This window comes from Moschus berezovskii, chromosome 17 (assembly GCF_049115385.1).
Source record: "Moschus berezovskii isolate FMDL1 chromosome 17, NW_MosBer_1.0, whole genome shotgun sequence".
Classification (NCBI taxonomy): Eukaryota; Metazoa; Chordata; class Mammalia; order Artiodactyla; family Moschidae; genus Moschus; species Moschus berezovskii.
Window position 1 is genome coordinate 5,110,462 of NC_142476.1, and position 19,135 is coordinate 5,129,596.

The following is a 19,135-nucleotide window of genomic DNA, read 5'->3' on the forward strand; positions in this document are numbered from 1 at the left end:
CCAGTATTCTGGCCTGGAGAATGTCCATGGGGTCACAAAGAGTCGGACACTACTTGAGGGCCTTTCACTTCTATCATCTGGACCACCAGGAAAGGTGTGTATTACAGCACTTGTTTCGTTACTGTAAGTACATCACTACTCCACTTAATAATACTAAGAATAATATTTATCTGGCGCTTACTATGCCAGGCACTGTTCTAAACTCAGGACATGTATTAACTCATTCAATCATCACGATTCTATGAATACTGTTATTATGCCATTCATACATGAGGAAACCGAGGCACAGAGATGTTAGATAACCTGCCCAATGTCACTCAGCTAGACGTGATGGTGGACTCAAGCTCCAGAGATGTGGCTTTAGAACTCCTAGAAGGCAGGGGCAACACCTGATGTGTTTCCATCCTCGCACCTAGCACTGGGCTGAACGCATGGCAGGTGCTTAGAAAAGACGGGCTAAGCAAGTGCCTGCAGACGGCTAACGTGGCGAGCGTTCCAGTCTCGGAGCTGTAGGACAGAGGGACCAAGGCCCTCTGGAAAGTATCAGATAAAGGCATGCTTCCTATTCACCCTCTCTTAGTAAGCGCACCGCATACTGCAGTCTGTCCCGCCCGCTGTGGCTTTTCCTGCATGTCTCCTGCCTTTGTCTGTTCCCTGGGCACTCTCCCCCTTTCCTGTCCCGTTCAGCCTCCATCCATCGTCCCTGTCCTTCCCTATAGGCTTGAAAGCGTTCCACCCCCATTCTCTGCCTTAGAGCTTTTCTAGAATCCAGACTTCCCCAAGGAAGCTGAGAACACCAGTGACACTGATTCATTAGACTGGCCACAGACCAAGCTCCTACACACAGACCCTGAATGAAAACAGTGATCTCTGCGTGCGTGCTGTGTGTGTGTGTGTGCCTGCTTGTAGCTTGTCACAAACCTGTGTTGGATCAGGAAGATCCACTGCCCTCCCTGTCTCTTCTCCCAGGGTCCCAGCTCCCCTAGGAAGCCTTCCCTGATCCCTTGAGAAAGCTTATTCATGCAACCATTCAGCAAATCTTTATATATCTTAGTATCCTGAGGAGACAAGGTGTGCTTCTGAAAAGTTCGGTTAAAATGTGACCTTCAGAGAAGTGCGTAAGTTACCAGATGTCACAGACACAGGTGCCAAATGAACTGCAAAGAAGCAGCGATTTCGAAACGGAGACCTCTGTGACCTGGGACAAGTGGCTTATCCTCTACGGTCCTCAATGTCCTCAGTTATAAAGCAGATGATAATCCAAAATTTAGAAGGTTATTAGGAGGATCGAATCAGATAATTTTTGTAAAGTTCCTGACAGATTGATGCTTAGTAGGTACTCAATAATAAATGCTTCTTTCTCCCTTCTCCATCTAAGGCACCAGCCTTCTACTCAGCTGCACCAGATAAACAATGAGACATCAACTGATACATCCTTGGAGGCCAAAAATGTCTTAAGGATGGGATGACCTCAGGTTTGTAAGCTTTGCAGTACCTGGTGTATTGTAAGGAGATGCACCTGTCACATTAGAGGTTACTCAGTATGACAAAGATGACAGTTTACTAGGACTGTTCACACCCCTTCCCCAGCAACACCACAGTAATGGGTCAAGAGCCTGGTGGGCAGAGACCTGATCATCCGGGAGGCCCAGATACAAACTCAGCCCTGAGATACAAAGGTTTAATGGCTGTGTCCTCAGCTCCTACGATAGCGCTGAGCAGAGCAGGTGCTCAATGAATTGCTGAATGAATGCTTTTCTTTTAAACAATGGATTTTCTTTCCCATTTCAAATTAAAAAGAGAGAGAGAGGGTAGGAGGGGCAAATGCCCTGGTACAGGAGTGATGCCAGGGGAATGCAGCTGCCAGGCCGGCCACCCAGGCTCCGCCCCTGCAAAGGGGACGCAACAAAGCTACCAGTGCAGGTGTTCCCACTATGAGGAGGCTCAGAAGCCAGGAGTCCACGCACGGCCCAGCTTGTGGCTGAAGCTGCAGGTTACAGAAGAGAAGGGGAAGAGGTGCAGACAGGCCTAGGAGTGAGGGAGGGAGGGAGCAGTCTGGGGAGAGGAGGAGGGTGAGAGAGGAAGGGGAACATTGTTGGGGGGGAGGAAGAGACTCCTGAAGGAGACAGGAGGAGCACGGAGGGGGAGAGGCGCCGGGAATAAGGATGGGGAGTGGGTAGGAACCGTGTTGAGTTGCAGAGGAATCTGCCGTCTCAGCCCGGGGGGAATTGTCTCGGCCAGACTTCTGAGTCCCCTGCCACTCAGCACCTCCTCTGGGTTGGGCTGTGCAGGGGGAGGCTGTAGATTTGGGGGTGCCCCTAGATGCCAGGTGTCTGCCAGACCCTGGGCAGGTCTCAATCCTGAAGCCTGAGGCGTTTCACTCCATCCTTTCCAAACAATGAGGTTTCACCCTAGGTCTAGAGGGTGGCCCCTCCCCAGCCACCAAGGAAAGGAGACTCAGTGTGAGCCAGCCCAGGAGAAGGAAAGGTATCCAGAAGGCTCAGACCCCTCGCTGGTCTCTCTTTCCATCTTCTCCCCACAAGGGCACCTGGCCAGCCAGGAAAGTGGGTCAGGCCGCTCACATGTGACTTTCTTCTAACAACAACAGGCAAGGGGGCTTTGGTGCCCTGTACACGGCCCTGCCCACCCCATGCCCAGTGCTCTTGTTGGAGGGAACTTTTAAGTAGCAGTGGGCAGTGGGAGGGGATCTGTGCCTTCTCATTCAGGATGAGGACATGGGCCAGAGCCCATCCCAAGCTGTGAGGGAAGGGGGAGTCTGCGGCTACCAGGGCGCATGGAAAGACCCAGATCTCCCCATGACGATGGCCAAGCTGGCAGGGAGCCACGTCTACCCCCCTGACCTGGGGGAGGGCGGTCTGTTTTCTCTACCACCCACCTTCTGGGGTCTTCAAGAAGAGGGCCCAATCGGCCCATCTCTAGCAACCGAACGCTGCGCCCAGCCCACCCCCTCCCGACCCTGCCGGATGCCCAATTAGAGGCTGCGTTGGCTCCAACAGATGGGAGCTGCGGCAGGCTGAAGAACAGAGCACAAAGCCCAGCTGACATTTTCCTTCCTGCTCCTTTGGTGTGGGAGGAAGGGCAGGGCCAGAAGGGGAGCACAGAAACACCCCCGGCCCCCCTCCAGGTCCCAGTCTCCCGCACCTCCGGGGCTTCTCGGGGCTCAGCCCCCCCCACCCCCGGCGGCTCCCCGCCGGCGGGGCAGCCGGAGCCCGCGCCGCCCTCCGCCCGCAGGACGGCCGCACCACCTGTGGCTGGCCCACCCTCGGGCGGCCGCGGCCCCTCCTCCACGCCGCAGGTCCCCGCGGAGGCCGCGCTCAGACTCCGGCCGCCCGGGAGGAGCCGGGCTCCGGGCTCCAGAGACTTCGGACCGACACGAAAGCCACCTTGGACGCCCAAGCTCCAGGGCAGGGCAAGCCCGCAGGCTCCGGAGCCCTCCCTGGCGAGTCCGCCCCCGTCACGCCCCCCCGACATCTCGGGGCCCCCGCTCTGCCCGGCCACAGTTTGGGGCGGCCCGGACCCCTCCGGGTGCATTCAGGCCCGGACGCCCCTCCTCGGGTCCAGCCCGCGCGGCCGGCAACCTTTCCGGGCTCCGGCCCTCCTTCCCGGCTCCCCCCGGCCCTGCCGGCCCCCGGCCCCCGGGTCCGCCCGCGAGCCGCACACTCACCCCGGGCGCCGTCTGCTGCCCGCGCACCGCTCGGCTCCCGCCCGGGCCGGGCTCGGGGAGGCCGCGCGCCAGCCGGGGCGCGGTCGCGGGCGCCTCCCCGCCGCGGAGTTTTCCTGGGAGTGGTCCCGGGGCAGAGCGGGGTGACGGCGCCGGCAGAAGCACCCGCTCCCCGCCCGCGCCGGGCCCGCGCGCCGGGCTGGAGGGCGGCGGCCGAGAGCGGCGCTTGCTCCGCCCGCCGCGCGTTCGCGGGTGCGGCCGGCAGGCCCCCGCGGCGCCAGCGCCCCTCCGCGCGCCCTCCGCCCGGCCGCGCCTCGCCGCCGCGCCGCGCCGCGCCCCGGCCTCCCCAGCCCGCGCCGGGCGCCTCCCCGCCGCCTGCCTGCCGCGCCGCCCCCTCCCTCCCGGCCCGCTGCCGTTTTAACTCCTGAGTGGCCGGCGGCCCGCTCCCGACACAGCCCGCGGGAGGCGGGGCCGGGGCCGGCTGCTTCGGCTGGGCCCCCGGGGCCGCGGCGCCCTTGCGCCTTCAGACGCAACGCTGGTCCGAAAGAAGAAGGGAGATCCGAGAGGGGAAAGGGGCCGTTCTCATATCGCCTCTTGCTCCCTTGCCAAGGAAGACGGAGGGGAAATTCAGCAGCTTTTAGAGGACTGGTGCAACTCACAGGCACAGCATGTTTGCCTTGCGCGGTGCTGTTCCCCCCTTTCCCCCCAAGTTAACAGCAGACTAAGGAACGCAAAGAGTGGGTTAGAATTTGTCCACGGGCACAGGCGTCTCTTATCCTGAAGAATAGTGTGGAATATACACCCCACCCCCGCCAGTTCCATACCCTTCTAGCATGGCCCCCTGAGCTCGGTAGCTCTGACCTTCTGGAAGGTTCCATCCGGGCCTTTAGCAAAGGTGTCCATGTCCATAAGTGTTGGACAGGAACTGGCAAGCCCACTCAGGGGCATGGTTTGGGCGGATGCCCCCCCACCCCAGCGGGCCGAGCGTTGTGAACACTAGGAAAGGAGAGCAGGGCGCTGAAGGTGGCGCTCGGCTGCTACGTGGTGGCTTACAGAGTCTACTTACAGTCACTACCCTGTCAGAGCTTAGGAGCGTGTCTCCTGCTGGGGCCAACTGCTTGAGTCCCATGCCTCAGTGGGGCCTTCGACCTGGACCACTCAAAACAAGCTCAGGCCCATGACCAGAGCCTGCAGAATCAACCGTAGAGAAGCAGGTGGGCTGGAGCCCAAGGGATGGGGAGGCCTGCCAGGAGTGGCATCCGGTCTTCTTCCTCCTTCCAGGGCTTGAGCTCAGTGCCTCCTGTGAGTTTCGGAGAGCTTTTTCGACTCTATCTTCTCCAAGGGCACAGCCAGTGCTAACTCCATGCCTGGAGGCTTTTATCAAATCAGCCTGAAGGTCTGTGTGTCCTGTTTGCATACAGGGGGTTCTCACCTTCTTGTATTCAGTAAGGGCGTATTAAGTTCCCATTGTACCTCCTAAACCACTCCCAGGCCTCGCTCTCCACCCCTGCTGTGGGGCGTGATGGCCTCTCGGAGCTTAGCAGGACAAGTTGGAACTACAAGAAACAATTTTAAACATTTCAAGGCAAAGGAAGTGCCATAGAAATACAGAAAGAAAAGGCTGTTATAGGTTAAGTTTATTCAGGACAGCTTTTATGGAGAAGGTGAGCTTCAGGTTGAGCCCAGATGGAGGAACTGACAGAAAACAGGGACCAGCACATGCAGACAAGTGGAGACCTCAGAGCAGAGTGGGTTGCTTGGAGGGCAGGGGGCAAGGGAGGGAGTTTATGTAGCTACTATTGGATACCAGGCATCTTCACACACCCCTCTCATTTTACCCTCTGAGTTGACTCTTACACCTCCCTTTAACAGGCAGTAGAATAGAGGCTCAGAGAGTTTAAGTTCTATAGGCAGAATTTGAACCTCTTCTTGGAACCACAGTGCCCTTGCTGGGTCTGCAGAGCAAAGAGCATGAATTTCCAGGCTGAGCAGTTTAACCTTGGCCCAGTACACAAGTGATTTGGGATAAAAGAAGCTGGAAGATGGGAGGATGGAGAGAAGGCTGTTAGTGGAACAAAAGGGAGGGGAGCAGTGAGACTGGAGCGTAAATACAACAGGCCTCTGTAAGAACATATGGAAGAAATTTGACACTGACTGATTGAGTGAAAGGGGTCAAAACGTGACTCTAAGCTTTTGAGCAGGAGTGTTGGAGTCCCTTGTCGGTTCACCATCCTGAGGGACAGTGTCAGTGTATTCAGGCTAATCTTGAAAAGGAGGAAATGTCACCAGTCCTTTACCAGCTCGGCAACACTCTGGTGCCCCAGCCCCTCAACACCTATCCATGCTGCCTAGTGTGTCTTAGCTCCCAACCCAGGTGGGAGACTTCCGGAGGGCTAAGACTTCCCACGCAGCACTGAGTCAAGACTAGCGCCTTATAGTTGGTTAGCCACATCCGACTCTTTTGCGACCCCATGGACTATCTGCCTGCCAGGCTCCTCTGTCCATGGGATTTCCTAGGCAAGAGTAGTAGAGTGGGTTGCTGTTTCATTGGGGTTTGAACCTGAGTCGCCTGCATTAGCAGGCAGATTCTTTAGCTCTGAGCTACCAGGGAAGCAGTGCCTTATAGTAGATGCTCAATAACTGATAAATTAAAGAATAAGTGGGGTGAAAGCAAGTAACATTGCCAATTGGCTGTTTCTAAGTGGCAGACCCTGTAAGACATGTGCTGGGTAAGGGATAAGGGAATTGTATTGTCTCTGGGCAGAGAATGGGGGAAACCTCTTGAGCTGACTCCAGATTTCTTGCAATCCAATGGAATTGAGCATTGGTTTCAGAGCCTGAGGTTTGAAACTCTCCTCATCACTTACTCTTTCTTCGGGAAAAGTGCTTTAACTTCTCTGAGTTCCAGTTCTTTTCTATGTAAAAAAATTCAAGTAATAGCAGTTAACACTTCTTGAACACCTACTACAGGTAAGGCATGTTTATGCCTCAGCTCATTGAAAATTCCATCAACCCTAGGACTCTGGAGATACGAAGACAAAAGAGGTTTAAAGTTATGTAACCAGTACATAATAGAGCTGAGATCTGAACTCAGGGTGTCTGATGATAGAGTCCCAACACTGAACCACTAGCCTGCACCACCTCTTCAAGATGAAGGTAGCGATAAGGGCATTCACTCGGACTCAGGATTGCTGTGAGATGTCACGGGGACACGTGTGTCTGGCAGTGAGCGTGTTTTCTGGCGTATAGCACATCTCAGTAAACGGTTGTCTCTCTCCCTCAACTCGTCTTCCATGGCTTCCGTTCCGAACCAGACGCTTTCCTGGGGAAAGATGGGCACTCAACTCCTGCCTTTGGAAGCTCTTAGGTAATTACGCAGGAGATTTAATGGCCCGGTTAGTGACATTTTGCCCTCCAAATTTAATCTCTAGGCTTAGCTGTGCACCACTACTTCCAGAAGCCTAGGACTCTGTGACCCCAGAGTGTCTTGGGAGAAGGATGCCGGGATTACACACCACTGCAAATGACCCTCAGCTCAGCTCCACTTGGCTCTTTAATGTAGGGGTCAGAGACTGAGCTGGAAGCATGCCATTTGTGTGGTGGGGGTCAGTGAGGAGAGGAGGGGTCCTCCTGGGGCCTGGCGGTGAGCCAAGTTAGAGAAGGGAGGCTGGGGGGTAGTGCCACCTCTTTCAATGGAACCCCCACTGTTGGCTGTAGCCTCTGCTCAGCCCCCACCTCAGGAAGCCCTGAATGAGGCCCTTGGAGTCGTTGAGGACTGTTGTCCTACCAATGACTCAACTCGGTAGAGACTGTGGCCCCAGAGTGGTGGTCCTCAGGCTTAAGCATCAGCTACAGCATGTGTACAAATGCAGACTCACAGGTCCTACCCCAGAGTTAGATCCTCTAGTTCTTGGAATCCACGGTTTGGCAAACTCTCTAGGTGGTTCTGATTCAAATGGCTGGATGAACTCTCCTTTGAGACACTGGCCTAGGGTGTCCATCACTCTCTGATCTCTCTCTGCCTGTATACAGCAAGTACAGAGCCCTATATTCTGGCTGTTGGGGAACAACAGTGAAAGGAGAACACAGGGTCCCTTGCAGAAGCAGATTCACAATGAATCTGATGAAGTTTAAGCTTTATGGTTGTTCCCTTGAGGGGGTGAGGGGAGCGGAGGTCGGTTTACAGACAGCAAGCGTTTTTATGCAAGCATCTCTGGTGAAACGAATGAAGAGGTATCAGAAGAAAGGGAGCTGAATTTCCAAGGTTCATATGGATTGTTGCGATCTTTCTAGTTCTAAAGAAATAAAACCACTGGGCCTAATTTTGTATTTGTTCTTTTTCTTAAGAGGGCCCCACAAAAACTGGATCTTCCCCTGGCCCTTGCCTTCAGGGAGCTCCCAGGATCCATAGACACCCTTGGAGCACAGAGCACGAGAAAGGCAAGAGGACACTGCAGATGGCGGACCTGAGTGGAGCTGCAGGGAGTCCGCAAATTTACCTTGGGTTATATTCCTGGAAAAGATATTGCAGGTAAAATGATGTAGGTTGAATCTGTTTTTGCCCAGAAACAATTTGATGATGGATATTACCGTCCTCACCAAAGTCCTGGTGCCGGCTTTTTTAAAGAAATAAGTATAAACGCATAAGCAGCATATTTCATGAACTCTGAGTGATACACCCGCACTCTGTGTTCGTTAAACTGACCTTGAGTATATAATATAACATAAAACAGCTAAACTGGGCAGTGTGATAGCCAAAGCCCATTCAGTTTAATTTAACGTATTCAGAAGTTTCCTGGGAGAAGTGCTCGTTTGGGGGAGAGGAGGGAGCACAGAGGAGGCTGCAGAGCCCCCCCTTCCCTCCATCGTTGTTGTTCAGCCGCTTACCCGTGTCCGACCATCTGCGACCCCGTGAACCGCAGCCACCAGCCTCCCCGTCTGTCACCAACTCCCGGGGTTCACTCAGACTCATGTCCATCGAGTCGGTGATGCCATCCAGCCGTCTCATTCTCTGTCGTCCCCTTCTCCTCCTGCCTTCCATCTTTCCCAGCATCAGGGTCTTTTCCAATGAGTCGGCCAAAGTATTGGAGTTTCAGCTTCAGCATCAGTCCTTCCAATGAACACCCAGGACTGATCTCCTTTAGGATGGACTGGTTGGATCTCCTTGCAGTCCAAGGGACTCTCAAGAGTCTTCTCCAACACCACAGTTCAAAAGCATCAATTCTTCGTGGCTCAGCTCTCTTTATGGTCCAACTCTCACATTCATACGTGACTACTGGAAAAACCATAGCTTTGACTAGACGGACCTTTGTTGGCAACACAATGTCTCTGCTTTTTAATATGCTGTTTAGGTTGGTCGTAACTTTTCTTCCAAGGAGCAAGCATCTTTTAATTTCATGGCTACAGTCACCATCTGCAGTGATTTTGGAGCCCTCCAAAATAAAGTCTGTCACTGTTTCCACTGTTTCCCCATCTATTTGCCGTGAAGTGATGGGGCCAGATGCCATCTTCATTTTTTGAATGTTGAGTTTTAAGCCAGCTTTTTCACTCTCCTCTTTCACCTTCATCAAGAGGCTTTTTAGTTCTTCTTTGCTTTCTGCCATAGGGTGGTGTCATGTGCATATCTGAGGTTATTGATATTTCTCCCGGCAATCTTGATTCCAGCTAGTGCTTCCTCCAGCCCAGCTGGATGTTTCTCATGATATGCTCTGCATATAAGTTAAATAAGCAAATAAGTTCTAACAAGATTAGAACTTAACAATAGAAAGATTTTACCAGACCCATTCCCATAATATACAGTCTAAGATATCAGGATTAGTCGGAAGGTTTTCAGGAAGGCAAAACTGTCCTCAAGCAGGGTACATTGTTGTTACATAATCCTTCAGTTCAGCTCAGTTCAGTTGCTCAGTCGTGTCCGACTCTTTGCGACCCCATGAATCACAGCACGCCAGGCCTCCCTGTCCATCACAATCTCCCGGAGTTCACTCAAACTCATATATAATCCTTAGTACAGAGTTTAAACTGAGTTGTTTGCTGTGTAATCATCAGTTCTGGGCTTAACACCTTTCATCTTAAGCTATCAAGGTCCTCATAAGTATCTTGTTTGCAGACTGTTTGGAATAAATAGCCATGGTTTGATAGAGACCCATGGTAAGATATACATTTAACACCATGAGATAGTACACACATAAGATTTCATGAAACTGGAGCAAAAGTATTAATAAAAAAATTATTAAGAAAAATTAATTAGTTTTATGTAACTAAGACTAAGGAATGTAGAGAAAAAAAGACGTTTGTCCTTTCCTCCTCCTTGAGAATTCCAGACCCCTATCTCCTCCTTGGCGACCCCGAACTTCTTATCAGCCTGCCTAGGAGTTGACTCAATCTCACATGTTAAAAATAAAGTGTTTACTCCAATCCAGCTTTTTTCCATGGCATGACTTCTCTGATTTTTTTTGTTGTTGTTTTCCAATCAGACTCTTAATTTCTGAACATTTTATTTCAGAAGTGGTTGGCCGGGCAAAGAAACCAGGACTCTCTGTACCCTAATCCTATCCTTTTCTCTTGGCACTGTCTCTAACCCCTGTATTTTCTTTTTTTTAAAATTAATTAAATTTTTTTACTGAAGGATACTTGCTTTATAGAATTTTGCTGTTTTCTGTCAAACCTCAACATGAATCAGCCGTAGGTATACATATATCCCCTCCCTCTTGTACCTCCCTCCCATCTCCCTCCCCACCCCTCCCCTCTGCGTTGATACTGAGCCCCTGTTTGTGTTTCCTGGGCCATGCAGCAAATCCCCGCTGGCTGTCTGTTTCACACGCGGTGACGTAAGTCTCCGTGTTACTCTCTGCACATCGCACCCTCTCCTCCCCCCTCCCCACGTCCATGAGTCTGTTCTCCGTGTCTGTTTCTGCACTGCTGCCCTGAAAATGAATTCTTCAGAACCATTTTTCTAGACTCCATACATATGTGTTAGAATACGATATTTATCTTTCCCTTTCTGACTCACTTCACTCTGTATAATAGGCTCTAGGTACATCCACTTCATCAGAACTGACTCATATGCGCTCCACCAGGGACGGGGGAGCCTGGTGGGCTTCCATCTATGGGGTCACACAGGGTCGGACACGACTGAAGTGACTTAGCAGCAATTTTTCATTGTGTATATGTACCACAACTTCTTTATCCATTCATCTACTCCATTCATGGACATCTAGGTTGCTTCCATGTTCTAGCTATTGTAAATAGTGCTGCAATGAACAATGGGATACATGTGTCTTTTTCAATTTTGGTTTCCTCAGGGTATATGCCTAGGAGTGAGTTTGCTGGGTCATATGGTGGTTTTATTCCTAATTTTTTAAGGAATCTTCTATAGTGACTGTATCAATTTACATTCCCACCAACAGTGCGAGAGTGTTCCCTTTTCTCCACACCCTCTCCAGCATTTATTGTTTGTAGACTTTTTTATGATGGCCATTCTGACTGGTGTGAGGTGATATCTCCTTGTAGTTTTGATTTGCATTTCTCTAATAATGAGCGATGGAAAAACAGTGGAAACAGTGTCAGACTTTATTTTTTTGGGCTCCAAAATCACTGCGGATGCTGATTGCAGCCAGGAAATTAAAAGACGCTTACTCCTTGGAAGGAAAGTTATGACCAACCTACATAGTATATTAAAAAGCAGAGACATTACTTTGCCAACAAAGGTCCGTCTAGTCAAGGCTATGGTTTTTCCCGTGGTCATGTATGGATGTGAGAGTTGGACTGTGAAGAAAGCTAATCGCCAAAGAATTGATGCTTTTGAACTGTGGTGTTGGAGAAGACTCTTGAGAGTCCCTTGTACTGCAAGGAGATCCAACCAGTCTATTCTAAAGGAGATCAATCCTGGGTGTTCATCGGAAGGACTGATGCTAAAGCTGAAACTGCAATACTTTGGCCACCTCATGTGACGAGTTGACTCACTGGAAAAGACTGATGCTGGGAAAGGTTGGGGGTGGGAGGAGAAGGGGACGACAGAGAATGAGATGGCTGGATGGCATCACCGACTCTGTGGACATGAGTTTGAGTGAACTCCGGGAGTTGGTGATGGACAGGGAGGCCTGGCGTGCTGTGATTCATGGGGTCGCAGAGAGTCAGGCACGACTGAGCGACTGAACTGAACTGAACTGAACTGAACTGAATAATGAGCGATGTTTAGCATCTTTTCATGTGTTTGCTAGCCACCTGTATGTCTTCTTTGGAGAAATGTCTGTTTAGGTCTTTTTCCCACTTTTTGATTGGGTTGTTTGTTTTTCTGGTATTGAGCTGTATGAGCTGCTTGTATATTTTGGAAATTAATCCTTTGTCAGTTGTTTCAGTTGCTATTATCTTCTCCCATTCTGAGGGCTGTCTTTTCACCTTGCTTATAGTTTCCTTTGCCGTGTGAAAGCTTTTAAGTTTAATCAGGTCCCACTTGTTTCCTTTTGTTTTTATTTCCCTTACTCTAGGAGGTGTGTCATAGAGGATCTTGCTTTGATTTATGTCATCGAGTGTTCTGCCAATGTTTTCCTCTAAGAGTTTTATAGTTTCTGGTCTTACATTTAGGTCTCCAGTCCATTCTGAGTCTATCTTTGTGTATGCTGTTAGGAAGTGTCCTAATTTCAACCTTTTACATGTAGCTGTCCAGTTTTCCCAGCACCATTTATTGAAGAGGCTGTCTTTGCTCCATTGTATATTCTTGCCTCCTTTGTCAAAAATAAGATGCCCATAGGTGCATGGGTTTATTTCTGGGCTTTCTATCTTGTCCCATTGGTCTATATTTCTGTTTTTGTGCCAGTACCATACTGTCTTGATGACTGTAGCTTTGTAGTATAAGCTGAAGTCAGGAAGGTTGATTCCTCCAGCTCCATTCTTCTTTCTCAAGACTGCTTTGGCTATTCATACCACCTATATTTTCTTTCTTATTTTCTCTCAGAGAAGGAAGTCTTTATGGTCTTACTTCCAATATTTGAATTAATTCCAACATAGATCTTAGAGCTCACAGGGCTCTCCAGCGATCACTCCTAAGGTCTGTCCCAGCAGTCAGTGCCTGGGTCTAATTTTGCTTTCTAAACTCATGCTTCTGAAACTGTGCATACAAAAGAACCCCCTGGGCAACTGATTAAAATGCACTTTCCTGGATCCCACATATGTGAAGTGGGGCTCCTGAACTGCAATTCTGACCAGTTCTTTAAGTGATTCTGAGGACCACACTTTGAGAAACACTATGTATTTATAAACCGTGGAGAAAATTCACCTCCTTCCAGGAAGCTTTCTGATTCACTTCTGATTCTGATCACTGCTCTGTTTCTCTTCTGCAGGAATAGTCTTATTTTTGCCACTGTATGTTTATTTGCAATCATTTGCACTTTGAAAACTTATTTTATCTGGGTATCCCGCCTTCCTACTTAAATTATTAGCTCCCTCAAGGAAGTGTATCAGTCATCACTGTTTCCCCAGAGTGCCCAGCAGAGGACCTTGCTCATGGCAGACTTCTCACATGCTGTCTGTGCATAATACAGAATCCTCCCGTATACCCCCCTGCCCCTTGAAGCCCCTGTCTGCTTGGGTGGTAGTCTGCACCCTGAGTGCTCAGGGCAGGGGTGAGTGTTTGAGTTGTTCCCTGGATCAAGCATCCTCATTGATTGGGTGATTTCAGCTGTGTCTGACTTTGTCCTTTCCGTCTCAGCTCCATAGCATTAGGAGTAGTGAATCAGTAAAAACTGATGAGTCTGGATGACTCTGCTGGGACTGTCACTTCATCAGAGGCTATTATGTGCTCCCCATCCAGAAACGCGTTGAAGAGCAAAGGCAGTGGTCTGAGCAGCAGGGCTAGTTCTCGAGTGCGGCAAGCTAGCTGCCTACGAAGCAAAGTTTAGTGCCCACTCTTACATGCCTTCCCTGGTGGCTCAGTCGGCAAAGAATCTGCCTTCAGTGCAGCAGGAGGCCTGGGTTTGATCCCTGGGCTGGGAAGATCCCCTGGAGAAGGAAACGGCGACTCACTGCAGTATTCTTGCCTGGAGAATCCTATGGGCTACAGTCCGCGGGGTCGTGGGAGGTAGACACGGCTTAGTGACTAAACCACCACCACCGCCACTTTCAGATGCTGACCTTGCACTTGCAGGTGCTTGAGAGTGGGCACCTCCTTAACTTCTGACTCTAGGCAGCTTTCCTCACCCTACTCCCAGCTGCTGAGCAGCCTAAAGCAAGCATCCTGGGCCCTAAATTTTGACACTTAAAGTCTTAAAATGGAGAGACAGAGGAAGGCATGGACACTGTCCTGTTCCTGGATTAAATGCTTCTTCAGGCAGAGGTCAGTTTGGTCCATTCTCCTGTCCCAAGGCATTGTCTTGCATGATAAGCAACTTGGATAAAATTGACTCTAAGCTCCTGGTTCTGTGCAGGGAGTGGTCAGCGTGTGGTCTCCCTTGGTCCTTATGGGTTCCACCAACTCGGGCTCGTGTCCTCTGGTCAAAGTCCGCGGTGTCTTTTTGTTGTTCTTTGCTTCCCCCACTGCAGTTCCCCTGCCTCCGCATCCCACCATTCCTGAGAGCCACTTAAAGGGATTAAAATCTTCACTGTCAGAAAGCACATCCTTATGTTTTATCCTCATTGCTTCTCCTGCCACAAACCACATTTCTTCCTGTTTTAACCTCGGGAAAGATGAAGAACAGCCTGTCACCAGTCACCAGCTTCTGTATGTGGGAACCCCTTAGCCTTTGGCTTTGTGAAGTCTTTTCTGTCTTATCTCCAGGCACTGTAAACTCATCTCCTTTGCTGGGGGTCGGAGTGGGGGGGGCTTCCTTTTCTTTTCTGGAAGAAGAAAAATTTTGAGAGGAGGGAGGAAAAAAGCAGGAGAAAGAAGAGAGCTGCAGCTGTAAATTAGTCCCTCTCTTTCCGAGCTGAGGGAGGCTGGTCTGCGAGCGGGTGATCCCCCTATGAGTGCTGTGCTCCTTGTAGACCAGGACCCCGGCAGAGAGCCTGGCATCTTGGGTTACTTCTGTCTGCTTCTTCACGAATGGCTAGTGGTGCACATCCATTCACAGACCCCAGGCCCCTGTTTCTGCTAGATGGGTCTCACCCTGGAAGGGAAGATGGGTGAAACAGCCTCTGGAACAAGTTGCCCATTGCTCACTAAGACACTCCCATCCCAGAGGAGTGGGGCTTTCAAACTCCAGATGGGAGGCCCCAGGTCCAGCACTCAGCCCCTCTCCTTCCCTGCCCCCATGCCCCCCCCCAACAGTGTCAGAGATGACCTCCCCACACTTAGGAGGGTGGCTGGAGGAGATGACTAATGCATGTCATTTTCAAGATGCTCTCTCCGCAAAGCAAAGTACACTCAGATCCAGGTTTTAATTGTGTGTGATTTTAGCTGAGATGGCGTTAATTTATTTCCTTTGCTATTTCAGCAGTTCTTCCTCTTTCATCACAGTGAAATTATCTGGAATGTATCTTTTTTTCTTAAGGACAAAGAGAAGCTGATCTCGCTCCTTTTCCTCTGATTGAGATTTAGAACATTCTAGGGGCTGCCAGATGCGTTTAGTGGGTGCGACAGGATGGAGGCCCTACGGTCTTCCACTGCCCAGCCTTCCTGTCCTACTACTGCCAGATTTGCCCAAGGAATTGCTTGATGTGGCAGGACGCTCACTACCAGACAGACCTTCTGACAAGTTCACCGAAAGAAGGGAGTTTTCAGCCAGGGCCAGCTCCAGTCAGTTTCCCCAGTACGTGGTGCATTTTTCTTTTTTTTTTTTTTTTTTGAACAGAGGAAAATTTATGCGTCGAACCTGGACTGGTCACTTATGATAATATACATGCTACAATTCCATTCTCTCCAATCATTCCACCTTCACCCTCTCCCACAGAGTCCCAAAGACTGTTCTAAATGCCTATGTCTCTTTTGCAGTCTCTTATACAGGGTTCAGGTTACCATTTTTCTAAATTCCATATATATGCGTTAATATACGGTATTGATGTTCTTCTTTCTGGCTTACTTCACTCTGTATAATTGGCTCCAATTTCATCCACCTCATTAAAACTGATTCAAATGCATTCTTTTTGATGGCTGAGAAATACTCCATTGTGTATATGTACCAAAGCTTTCTTATCCATTCGTCTCCAGTCAGTTTCCCCAATACGTGGTGCATTTTTCTTGCAGAACCTTCAGAGGAAAGGGAAATACGTGGACATCCACAAACGGCTTATTGGAGGAGGGGACAGTGTCAGAGAGAAAGATGGGATGGGCGGCCTCGAAGGGCCCCTGACTGGTGGTCCGGAGCTTGTGCTTTCTAACTGTGGTTGAAAGAGTCTATTTGAGAAAGTGGGCAGGGGCAGGGTGAATATAGTAATCCAATAATACAATGTTTTGTTTATTTTCTTTTCCCTCAAATTTTCTTTGTGATGACCATAAAAATATTACACACCCCTTCAGAGATTCTGCAACATCTCACCCCAGAACTTTGCCCTCTTTAAGAATGATTGTTGTTCTGTGTATCTGCACTAGCTGAGAACATTTCATCAAGCCCAACTTAATGTAATTTTTATTATAAAAATAAAATAATTTAAATTTTCCAAACATAGAATTTGCTCTTTCAGTCTCTATGTAAGTCCCACATTGGAGATCAAATTTCCCCACCCTTCTCCGTGGAGAATCACTGAATCACTGCCATAATATCCAGTACAGGATAAGCAGAAAAGCACCAGCCATGCCAGGTTGGGACTATCCAAGGACACTAGAGTGTCTTGTCCAAGTCGCTCCCCTCATCTTGAGAAATCAGTGTCTTTTTCAGTCATCCAGGCACATAGTAGGAAACTCATTAAGTATATACTGCATGAAACTTACATTATTAAATTTTAAGTCTTCCTCAATTTACAATGGGGTCACATCCCAATAAACCCATCATAAGCTGAAAATATCTGAAGTCAAAAACGCATTTAACATAACCTACTGAATAACATCTCTTAGCCTAGCCTATCTTAAATGTGCTCAGAACACTTAACATTTGCCTTTGTTGGGAAAAATCATATAACACAGAGCCCGTTTTATAATAAAGTGTTGAATATCTCACGTAGTTGATTGTAACTGTACTGAAAGCAAAACATAAAATGTTTGCATGTTAAGAAGTGAGAGGGCATCAGGCTGCATGTCACCAGCCAGGGAAAAGATCAAAATCTAAACCTGAAGAAGGGTTTCTACTGAAGGGTGTCTTTTGTACCATCATAAAGTCAAAAATCATTGTTAAGCCATCATGAAGTCAGGGACCATTTGTCTCATCAAATGCTCGGCATGCTGCTGGTGTCCGTGGTGACAAAGTGCTCAATAAGAGGTAGCCACTGTCCCCAAGGCCCCCAACACCTTGCCTTTGCAAACATCCTGTTGTCTGCCCTCTCTTAAGAAATGGTGTCTGGTGAAGATGCTAGCTTTCTTAAGGTACCTTGGACAGCCCTCAACATTCTCTTGTTTCCCCCTCTGGATGTTGACCATCTACTGGTTCCTTTTGGTTGAATCAGATGCCTAGCACATTGCTGTGCACGTGAGCCTCCACTGATGCCTGCTGAGAGAGTGGCTGAGTGGTCTGGTGCCTTCCACTCGGCTGCCCCTCCGGTCCAGGGAGGCAGAGCCAGGACAGGTTGGGGCTGGATCATGATGCAGCTCCTTAGTCAACCGGTTCTATCTGATTACATTCTTTATGTGCAGGGCTCTGATTTACCAGAACATGGTTAAGTCTTGAAAATCATCTGGGCAACCCATCTTCCTAACATGTTTAGGGGTTTATTGGAGGCCAGTATTACTTTGCTGTTTAAAATTTGTTTCTAAGTTCTCTCTAGATGACTTGAAATAGCTCTGCAGTTCAGATAGTTCTTCCGTCCAGTTGTTTTTGCCCATTTCCTGCTGTGTCAGCTGACATCTCAGTCTCTGTAGGGTGATAAGTATCAGTTGCTTTCCCAGTTGGACCCAGCCAGACTTAGTGGCCGCCTCTGATCATGTGCTGGAGGTGCCTGCACTTCCCAGATGTGCCTCTTTATTTGTCCCAGTTGCTGTTTCTTAAAAAATGAATGTATACTTACCATATGATCCGCAGTCATCTTTCTAGACATGTACCCCGAAGAAATGAGAACTTAGGTTCACATAAAATCCTGTACATGAATGACCAATTTTCTTTGTAATAACCCCAGAGTGGAAACAACCAAAACGTCATTCAGAGGGTGGATGGTTAGATAACCTGATCCCCCCACACCACAGAACACAATTCAGCAACAAAAAGGAATGAACTAGTGATACAGGCAACAACTTGGATGGCTCTCAGAGCATTGTGTTGAGTGAAAAAAGCCAATTTCAAAAGTCACTTCTGCACAATTTTGTTTATACGACATTCTCAAAGTGACAAAATTGTACAGATTGTACAGAGAACTGGTTAGAGGTTACCAGCGTATGAGGAGGAGGGGTGGTTTAAGAGGAGAAGAGGGACGTGATGTGATCATAAAAAGGTAGTATGAGGTGTGATGGGAGCAATTCTTCATCTTGACTGTGGCACAAGATGCCTGAATCTACACATGTGATACTGGGCTTCCCAGGTGGCTAGTGATAAAGAACCTGCCTGCCAACGCAGGAGGCATAAGAGACGCGGGTTCGATCCCTGGTCGGGAAGATCCCCTGGGGGAGGACATGGCAACCCACTCCAGTGTTCTTGTCTGGAGAATCCCATGGACAGAGGAGCCTGGTGGGCTACAGTCCATAGGGTCGCAAAGAGTCAGACACGACTGAAGCGACTTAGCCTGCACACACGCATGTGATAAAACTGCACAGCAGTTTGCACAGCACACACGTGAGTGCATGGAAAATTGGTGAACTCTCAGTAAGGCTCGTATCCTGCACCAGTATTCAATTCCTATTTGTTTTTTTATTTTTTTTCTTGGAGGCTAATTATTTCACAATATCACATTGGTTGGCTCTGCCATACCCTATTTTGTTTTTAAAAGAAGACCTCTCTAACCTTTGTTACTGCTGTTTGTCAGTCCCTGGGCTGCCTTTGATCTCTGGGTTGATGTTCAAGATAGGTTTGGAAGGACCAGATTCTGCTGGCATTCTTAAATATTAGGACAATAGCCAAAATACTTTAGTTCTTCTAACCTACCATGAATCCATTTCCCCCAGAATCATTGTAATCTGGTTTGGGAGCTCTGCACATTTCCATCCTGTGCCTCCTCTTGGGGTATTGTTTTCTAAGTGGATTATCTACCCTGTGAAGTAGGAGTATAAACATGTTTTGTTTATTTGATTATTCTAAGTCTAATTAGCTTCACCTTCAAGTTTAAGGAAGAGCCTGAATTCAATTACCAGAAGGCTTGCTTCTGTTGCTGCTTTATTTTGGGGCCACGTCTGCATTCTCTAAACCCGTGGTGTGTACCTGGAGATCCAAGGCCCCACCCTGC

At 49.1% G+C, this 19,135-nt stretch overlaps 1 protein-coding gene across 2 annotated transcripts in view; it reads right to left on the reverse strand.

Annotated features, from left to right (window-relative positions):
- The window catches only part of LRRN2 (leucine rich repeat neuronal 2), a 63,088-nt gene extending 59,110 nt beyond the window's left edge, over positions 1 to 3,978 (reverse strand). For both annotated transcript variants that reach the window (XM_088845131.1, XM_055420056.2), the window contains exon 1: positions 3,686 to 3,978. The gene's annotated coding sequence lies outside the window, so the exon portion shown is untranslated. The remainder of the gene's footprint in view (positions 1 to 3,685) is intronic.
- Positions 3,979 to 19,135: the final 15,157 nt, after the last annotated feature.